Source organism: Melozone crissalis, unplaced genomic scaffold (genome assembly GCF_028551555.1).
Source record: "Melozone crissalis strain CALT ecotype California unplaced genomic scaffold, PUWL_Pcris_2 ptg000012l_1, whole genome shotgun sequence".
Lineage (NCBI taxonomy): Eukaryota > Metazoa > Chordata > Aves > Passeriformes > Passerellidae > Melozone > Melozone crissalis.
The window spans coordinates 11077748-11086277 of NW_026535790.1; positions in this window are offsets into that span (position 1 = coordinate 11077748).

Below are 8530 nucleotides of genomic sequence, written 5' to 3' on the forward strand. Positions count from 1 at the left end.
CCCTCTGCACTGGCCAGCGCAATGAGCATCACTCACAATCCAATTTCTGCTTTGTTTTTGCCACGAGATGGCACCACGATCCCTCTGAGCCACAGCCAGCCCTGCCCTGTGGTCCTCACTGGGCTAGAACGCCCTGCCAGCACAAATCCGGGCTGGGGAAGGAGTCAGGACTAAATCTGTAGGGTTTCTGCCCCCCTCAGTCCAACTGCACTCACCTGCTGCAAGGCTGGGAGCAAAGACACCCATCTCCATTAACCTGATAGAGTCAGGTGTGTGCAGGGCTTAAATTCATCTGGCATCTCCCATTTTCCCTGTTTTATGTGTCAGCCCAGTGGTGAGCAGGGGTATCCCTGCCTTTCCCTGTTTTAACCAGCAGCACAGGGGTGAGCAGGGGGTCCCTGCCCTTCCCTTTCCCTGTTTTATCTGACAGCCCAGGGGTGAGCAGAGGATCCCTGCCCTTCCCCACAGCACCACCAAGCTCTGCTGCAGCATGTGTGGATGTTGCAAGTTCCTGGCCTGCCCCCTCAGCATTCCTCCCCTTGGGCTGTGTCTGGCAGCCAATTTCTTCCTCTGAAGAGCCAGTTCCTGGGCTTGCACCTGCCAGTAAGACCCTTCATCAGTGCAGACACCCAGTTCACTGGAATTCCTGACTAATCTGTGACCTGGCCCTAACCCAGCAGGGTGGGGGAAGCCCAGAGGTGCAATGGAGGGTTCCAAAACCACATGGATACAGCCCATGAGGACATGACTTAGTGCTGAACATGGTGGTGGTGCTGGACTGATGGTTAGACCTCATTATCTTGAAGGTCTCTTCCCACCTAAACAATCCTGTGATTAAGCTACAACTTAATCACTGTTGGCTGCTCCCCAGTGATGGAGCAGAGGAGGGACATGGGCCAGGCTCCCTTGGTGCCCAGCTGCTCCCCACTGCCCCCAGCAATGCAGAGACAATGCCCTGGTACCCAGAGGCAGCACTACCCGGCAGGGAGGGACGGGAACAAGGAGCAGAGCCCAGGGTATGGGCTGAGCTGTGGGAAAAGGGAACTGTGCCCACGCCTGAAGTCACACTGCCATGGGACTGGGCTCAGAGGAGATGAGGGAGGAGGGAACTGGCTCTCCCCCTCCAAAAGCCCTGTGCTTGAGGCTGGCTCACTCCTGGTGCTTTTTGCCCTGGTGAGCTGCACCCCTTCATCTGGAGAGCAGCAAGTGCCCTGGGGGTGCTTTGAACGGGGGTCAGCTGAGGTGCACCAGGAATTGTGGCAGGAGAGGGATGGATCTCCACACCTCATGGATCACAGCATTGGGAAATGCCATCTCAAAGGCAGGGAAGCAGCCAAGACTCATTCTCTGTGTCACCCTTTTCTGCAGGGCAAAGGAAAGGCACAGTGGTAAAACACCAGTGAATCCCAGCTCCTCCTGAATATTGGTTGGAATACCCCAGGACAGGAGGTCTGCAGCCCCTGGGGTAGGGAACAACCTCTCAGATGCTTTGGTCTGCAATGGCAGTGCTCAGTGCTTGGATGGAGGTGGACAGCACCCAGATTTTGGATGCTGCAGCAGACATGAGAGCCTATGAAGCTTTTAGAGGTGAGCAGCACTTACAAAGTCACTGCAGGATACTTCAGCACACTGTGCAAGCAAAGCAAAACCTTACTTTGAGTCTGGGGGTCCCTCAGCAGCAGCAACAGGAGGCCCCATTGCAATGCTGTGGATGCTGTTTGAGTGCCAGCCACAAGCAAGGTGAGCACAGGGGCATCATGATCTGCAGAAAGAAAACATGTATTGCTTTTATTAGGGATATATGAAGAAAAAAAGCACTTCTAGCATAAAAAGAGAGAACTAGGACAGGAAACCCAGGCTCCAGAGACATTACAGTGGGATGCAGGCAAATGACAAGTGACAAGTTGCATCATTTTGATATTTCAGTACAGAATTCCTTCAGTTTTCAGAAGAAATAGTGGCACATGTGAGATTTTGCTGCCCCAAAATGAACCAATTGCACAAATTCATCCATTTTTAAACACCACATGGCATTTATCTGCTCTAGGCAGTGGTTGTATGACCAGCTCAGGACTTCCAAGCACTACCTGTGGATCCTGAGAAGGCAGAAATTTGATGAGAGGTGCAGAATACCTAAGTGGAGGAGCTGGAATTTGTCTGTGTGTGTCCTAGGCCCTTCTAGGAGCCACAGGAGAGCCATGAAGACTCAGGACACCCCTGACACATCAGCTCCACTGTCCTGCTCCTGCTGCTGGTGGGAATCACTTTCCCCAGTCACTGCCTGGCCCAGGAATGCGGATGCAAACACTTGGAGGGAAAGGGCAAACACAGGCTGGTCCAGACTCCCACACAAGTGTTCCTGTTGTGAAATCCAGCACGTGGGAGCTGGTGAGGGCTCTGCACAAATGCCATAGGAATTTCCCATCTCTGTGACTCTGCTGCCTCTTGCCATGCCCATAGGGAGGGTTGTACCTGCCTGGGGAGAGTAGAAAAGTGACATTGACTCTTTCCACTCTCCAGCAAGGAATGGATGTAGCTGGCAGCTGATGACAAAATTTGTCTTGCTTTTCCTTCAGTAGGAAGTATTGAATGTACTAAAATAGGAGGATGATTGCCCAAAATTTAAGTATTTCCATAGGAACAGTCACAGAGCGTGTTCATCAGACAATAATCGCATCAACATCTCTGATAAAGCATCAGGAATCACCCTATGGTTAAAATACCCCTTGTTTGAATACCAAAGCATCAGTGTAGCTCATCAGGTTGTGCTCATTAATGCTCCCTTTCCTATTCTTGAGGCATTTCTTTATGATTACACCCACCTCTTATACCTTTTTCAGTATCATCTTGGCAGGTTTGAGGAGAAATCCAAGGAATGGGTAGAAATTAAACAACTAAACAGAAAACAGGGAAAAAACCATAAAAAAATTAAACTCATCCATTACCTTGTAAAACTCAAGTGTCTTGATGGAGGCATCATTTACCTGAGCAACTACATGATTGGAGTGACTTTTTTAGTAACTAAAAAATTTTAATGTATCAAAGGGCCTCCTCTTAGTTAAAATCCTCTACAGAAATGAATGGGGCCTATCAGACTTGTCTAGATAGAGCCTATAAACATGAATTAAAAAATACAATTAAGAGAAAGTGATAGTAAACTCATGAAACAATGAAATTACATTTTTAAAGAGGCAATAAAGCAAAAAGATAAAGCATTTCACAAAGAAAACTCCAAACGTTTAGTAAGCCAATACACTTCTGTTTTGAATTTAGATCATTGATTTTATCTTTCACATGAATTACAAATCAATTACACTCAGCATTGTTAAATTTCACAGCACAATAAGCAGCTGCATTTTATGTGCAGGGAAGTTACTTACACCATTTCTCAATGTTATAGATAAACTGGCTGCAGAATAAGATTCACAAAGCTCTTGCTCTTGCTAGCTGGCAAGAATTTTTGCTGATTTCTGCTAAACTTGAACCTAGAAAACCTCAAATACACTTGCAATTGTCCCTAAGACAAGAGGTTAATTCTGGACGTTCACAGAGCATCCAGCAGAAAATAACTGGAATGAGCTTTTCTTTCTATATCCACAAATAAAATCAGTTTTTCAGTAGTTTTATCACCTGTCTGTTTTTAAAGAAAGTAACTCTGGATATGAAAAAAACCTGATTCCTCCTCTCTTCCACCTTAGTCTTGCTTGGCCTGAAAATCCTAGGAAATAAAGCATGCCGGTACTTTGTGGTTTATTCTGGCAAAAAATACTGACAAGAGCAAAGAAACAAACAGATTCCCCCCAGAAATCCCACATATATAAAATTATAAAATAATTATTGGCTCAAATCATAAAATAATGCCTCCTGCCCAGAATCTTTCTGGGCAGGAGGAATTATTTTAGGCAGTTGTGTGCTGTTCACACCAAAGCTCTGGGTTTGGCTTGCTTATGGCTCTGTCCCAGCAGCCTGACACAGTGAGAAGCTCAATGCATGGGATTTGTCTCAGGCTGACTTGTTTTTCCTTTAAAAAATGGACCCAGCTGTTTCAGAGAGAGCAGATGCCACTGCTCCATCCCTGTGGTGAACAGGACGAGGGATTTCACTGAACCACTTGTGGTTTGGAGGATGAACTGCAGGGGACAGGAGGGGTGGCAGGGAGGCACCTCTGCTGACAGCTGGGAACTCCCTCCCACAGCTGGCTGAACCTGCAGCCAAAAAATGCTCAGTCAGGAGGGCACGGAGGTGTTTGAGTAGAGAGCAGAAATCTCCTCTCCCAAGAGGGCTGAGCACAGCCAGGATCTTCCCCCAGTCACTGGGAAATAGCACAGGGGACCCTTCCTCACACTGGGCCTCCCTCTCACCAACAAATCAACCCCCTGACACACATGCTGTATGCATTATATACACATTAGGTCATAAAATCTTTCTCATTCAGCCTTGGATGATTCCCTTCATTGTTTTCCAATGTCTGCTCTTGGGCAATGTGTTCGTTTTTGACATGACAAAAATCTGTTTACAGAACTAATTGTTTGAGGTACAAACAGCCTGTGCTACTGCACTCCTGCCAGTTCTTGCAGCCTTTATCATGAGTCATCGTGATCCATGCTCTGTCTGAACTCCCAGTAACTGCACAGGGGATTGCATAAGGACCTCAGCCTTTGCATTGTCAAAAATAATTTTCTTCCCTCTACACTGCAAAAATAATAAAAAAAAATATCTTGAAATGTGATCCAAGAGCCACTAAAAGCAAAAAAACTGATATGAGAAACAAAAAGTCACCCAGATATATTTCTCCTAAAAAAAAAGAAGTCCCCCAAGGTCTACAAGAGTAGCCCTGACAATAAGGACAGAGCTCAAGTCTCTCACAGACCCTTACAATTGTAACAACACATTTGAGAAGCAGCATAGCCAATACATCCTTATCTGTCCAACCTGTCCCATGTCAATGCTGGATGTGACAGAAGGTGGAGGCACCTGCTCTGAGTGCCCTTCCTGCCAGCCAGCAGCACCTCTGGAAAACCCAAAAGGACAGGGAACACCAGGCTGTGCCTCTCTGCAACCTAGAGGAGAGAAAAATCAGAGTGTGGAGGTCACCAGGGAAAGTGACAAGTCCTGCTGGGTGGGCAAGAGTGGCCTTGAGGCAGCACCCGACAGTGGAAAGATACAGCACTTTAGAAATATAACCCTGATCTCACAGTGTCCCCTAAATAGGAAAAAAGCATTTGACTTTGTTTTGTTTGAGTCCCTTCAGATCCCAAGGATGTTGCTCTGAGATGGTATCAGCCTTCAGGGTGCTTTGGGACTGTTCCAAGGGGCAGAAGGGTCACACCTGCACAGATACAGCACCCCACTCAAAGCTCATCTCTCTCCCCATCTCAGGAGGGACCTGGGCTGACTGGAAAGGACGTGACCTCAGCTTGCTGCAGCCCTCTGCCCCAGCCAGGAGCACCCCAAACCCTCATGTGTCACAACAACAGCATCTGTGGTGAGAGCAGGAGCCTGTGAGTCTGGACATGCCCATCCATGTCCCTGCCTGGACAAGGACCTGCCTGTGTGGCTTTGAGGAGCCAGGGCTGTGGCCCCAGCCAGCCCCAGGGTGTGTGTCAGGCTGCTGTGAATGAGCCCTTGTGCCTGGAGCCCCACTCTGGGGCTGCCTCAGCTCCTTCCCTTCCCTATCAGCATTTCTGGGAGAAATGCAGAGAAGAGGTAAAGCAGGGCACACTGCAACAATGGCATTGTCACACAACATGAGAATTAACAAAACCAAGGGGCAGAGAGATGTCACTCTGATACGAAAAATTTGTTTATGATTTCCAAAGAAAATGGAGAAGGAAGCAGTGGGACCACCTCTGCCAGCCCTCAGGTTACTCATTACCTGCTGGGTGAAGCAAATGAAAGAGGCAAAGGTGGGGAAAGATAACAGCTTCTTAGATGGCCTACAAAAGCATTGTCACCTCAGAGACACAGGTTAAAAATTAAAATGAAAATTAATGTTTATCTAGGAGTAAATGATCTCTCAAAAAGAAATCAAAACTTCCCCTGTCAGGGCAGGGTCATGTCACAAGTCACAAGAAAAATCACAGAAAAGGAAGCCCAGAAGAAGAGACTGAGAGCTCTGGGACTGAACCACCCCCAGGGTTGCAGCTGGGAAGGAAAGTTTTTCCTTGGGCTGTGTAGAATTATTTGGGGATTGAACCCACCCAAATCAGACACTCTTGGACAAAGAGGATCAGAGAGCAGAAACTGAGGTCCCTCCCTGCACCTTGGGGCCAGCCAAGAGCAGGTGGGGCTGGGGACATGGACAGAGCCTGAGACTGGCAGTTCTTCCACAGAAACCCAAAATCAGGAGCAGGCAGAGCCTCCACCTGCACAGCCCCATGTGCTGCACCCCAAACTGGCCAAGAGCACGAGGCAGGTCCCAGCTGGGGTTTGACAGGTCACATCCTCAAAAGTGGCCTTTCCCTCCCCACTGCTGTCCCTAAGCAAGGCCAGGGGTGCTGGGGCTGTGTCCTGGGGCACTGCTGGGAGCCTGGGGCTCTGGACAGGTCACTGGGAAGGAGCCGCAGCTCCGGCGTGGGTGGCCTTAGCAGCACTCTCTGCTCATGGCCACAGCTTGCAGGCGGCCACAGGAAAAAACTGGGCCCTCCTTCATTTATTTTTCTTGCAAGCTGTGTTTTAGATGTTCCCCTGAAGGGCCCTTTGAAGCAGCACAAGCTGCCCTGGACCCCCCATCTCAGCTAATTAACACGTGCCGACAGCCGGGACCGCCTGGCGCAGCTGAGCACGGACAGCCCTGACCAAGCTCTGGCCCAAATCCACCCCCCAACCCACCCTCCAGCTCCTCTGAGCCTTCCACAGCCAAAATGCTGCAGACCCTGAACCCAGCAGGCTCCTTTAAGCCATTAATCCATGTGCAAGCTTTGCCTTCCAGGCTGGAGCTGCCTATTGTGAACTCTGGTCATGGAGTGGAGCTTGGGGGAAGCAGCTCCCACTGAGCTTGGGAGGTTTTGGGTTTTCTGTCCAGAGCTGCAGGTCAGGCACTTGTCAAAGGAAAGTTAAAGTGTTTAAATGGTGTTAAGTGTGATACCAGCTTCTCCAGCCCTGTGTAGATTGTCTTTAAAAAGCCCCATCCTCTCTCTGCATGGGCTCTGTGACACATGGCAGCAGCAGCACTGCACCCTTCACTTGAATGTGAGGTGCACTCCAGCTAAAGAAGTGCCATTATCCCTGGCCTAGAGAAGAAAAATCCAAATGGAAAAGAGAAAAGATTGGTTCAAAGAATACATGAGACTGACAGAAACATGGTCAGCAGCAGTCACCACTAACAGGTGCGCAACACAGTAAATGTGCCCCCAGCAGGTAATGAAGTAACAAAATCTATCACAATATGGGTACTTTATCACCCATGAAGCCCTTGAAACATGATTTGCAGTTGCAAAATCTAGCCTGTGATTTTATACCTGTGGTCACAGCAGTGGTAATACTGAGAAATGAGCTCATCTCCACCTAAGAGCTGCTTTAAACAAACCCTGACTTTCCTGGAAGTATTTCAAGGATTTCCAAATTGTGAGGTTCAGAAATGCTAATGGATCATGCACACCATCACCAGCCAAAGGGGCACAGTGCTCTTTTGGAGGTTACAGATTAATATTTAATCCAATCACTACTTTTAAGTTAAAATGTATCAGTATTATCTGTCCTGGTTAACAGCACGGACAGGCATCAGCCTGCAGTGAGTGAAGGAGGCACTTGCCCCTTTCAAAGCAGGAGCACAGCACCAGGCAGCTGCATTTCCCTCTTGACTGATTCTTCAGGAACCAGACACAAAACCCTCAGAGGTTTGCTCCATAAACCATTAGCCAGTAAAAGTCTAATTAGGTCAGAAACATATGGCCTGAGCCAGTAAAAAATTCAGCATCGGTGACCACAGCGTTATTAACCTCACAAAATGTGGAGGTATTTCAGAAGCTGCTGGGCTTAACATTGAAATCTGCATCATGTTCAGTCTTCAGCAGTGAGCCTTTGCTCTCTAAGCCAGCAGAAATGGCAGAAGGCAACAGTTTTGCTAATGAGAACTGCTTTTTTCTTGCTATGATTTCAATGATGAGCATGAAAAGAAACCACAAGATTGTTCCTAAAGAGGCTTTTCCCAGACACTAAAATGTTCACGTTTGAGCCCACCTGTACAGGTGAGCTGAACCCTTACCCCAGGCCTGTGAGCCTCAAGAAGACACTGCCACCTCCCCACCATGTCCCCATTCTCTGGGCAGATGAGCAACCCTTGGTCCCACAACTCCTCAATCCAGGCTCTTTCTAACTCCAGAGAGAAGGGATGTCCTCAGCCTGCCATCCTGATTTATATTTCATCTCATCTCACTTATTTTGGGCTTCTGTGGAGTGGAAAGGGATTCAGAGGGTGCTGAGCTCTAGGATGAGACGCCTCAGGGAAGATGCATCAACTCCAGCAAGGCCAGCTCTCATCCCTTTGACTTCAGCTGAGTTTCCCCAATGTTTATTTTAAGCTTGCCAG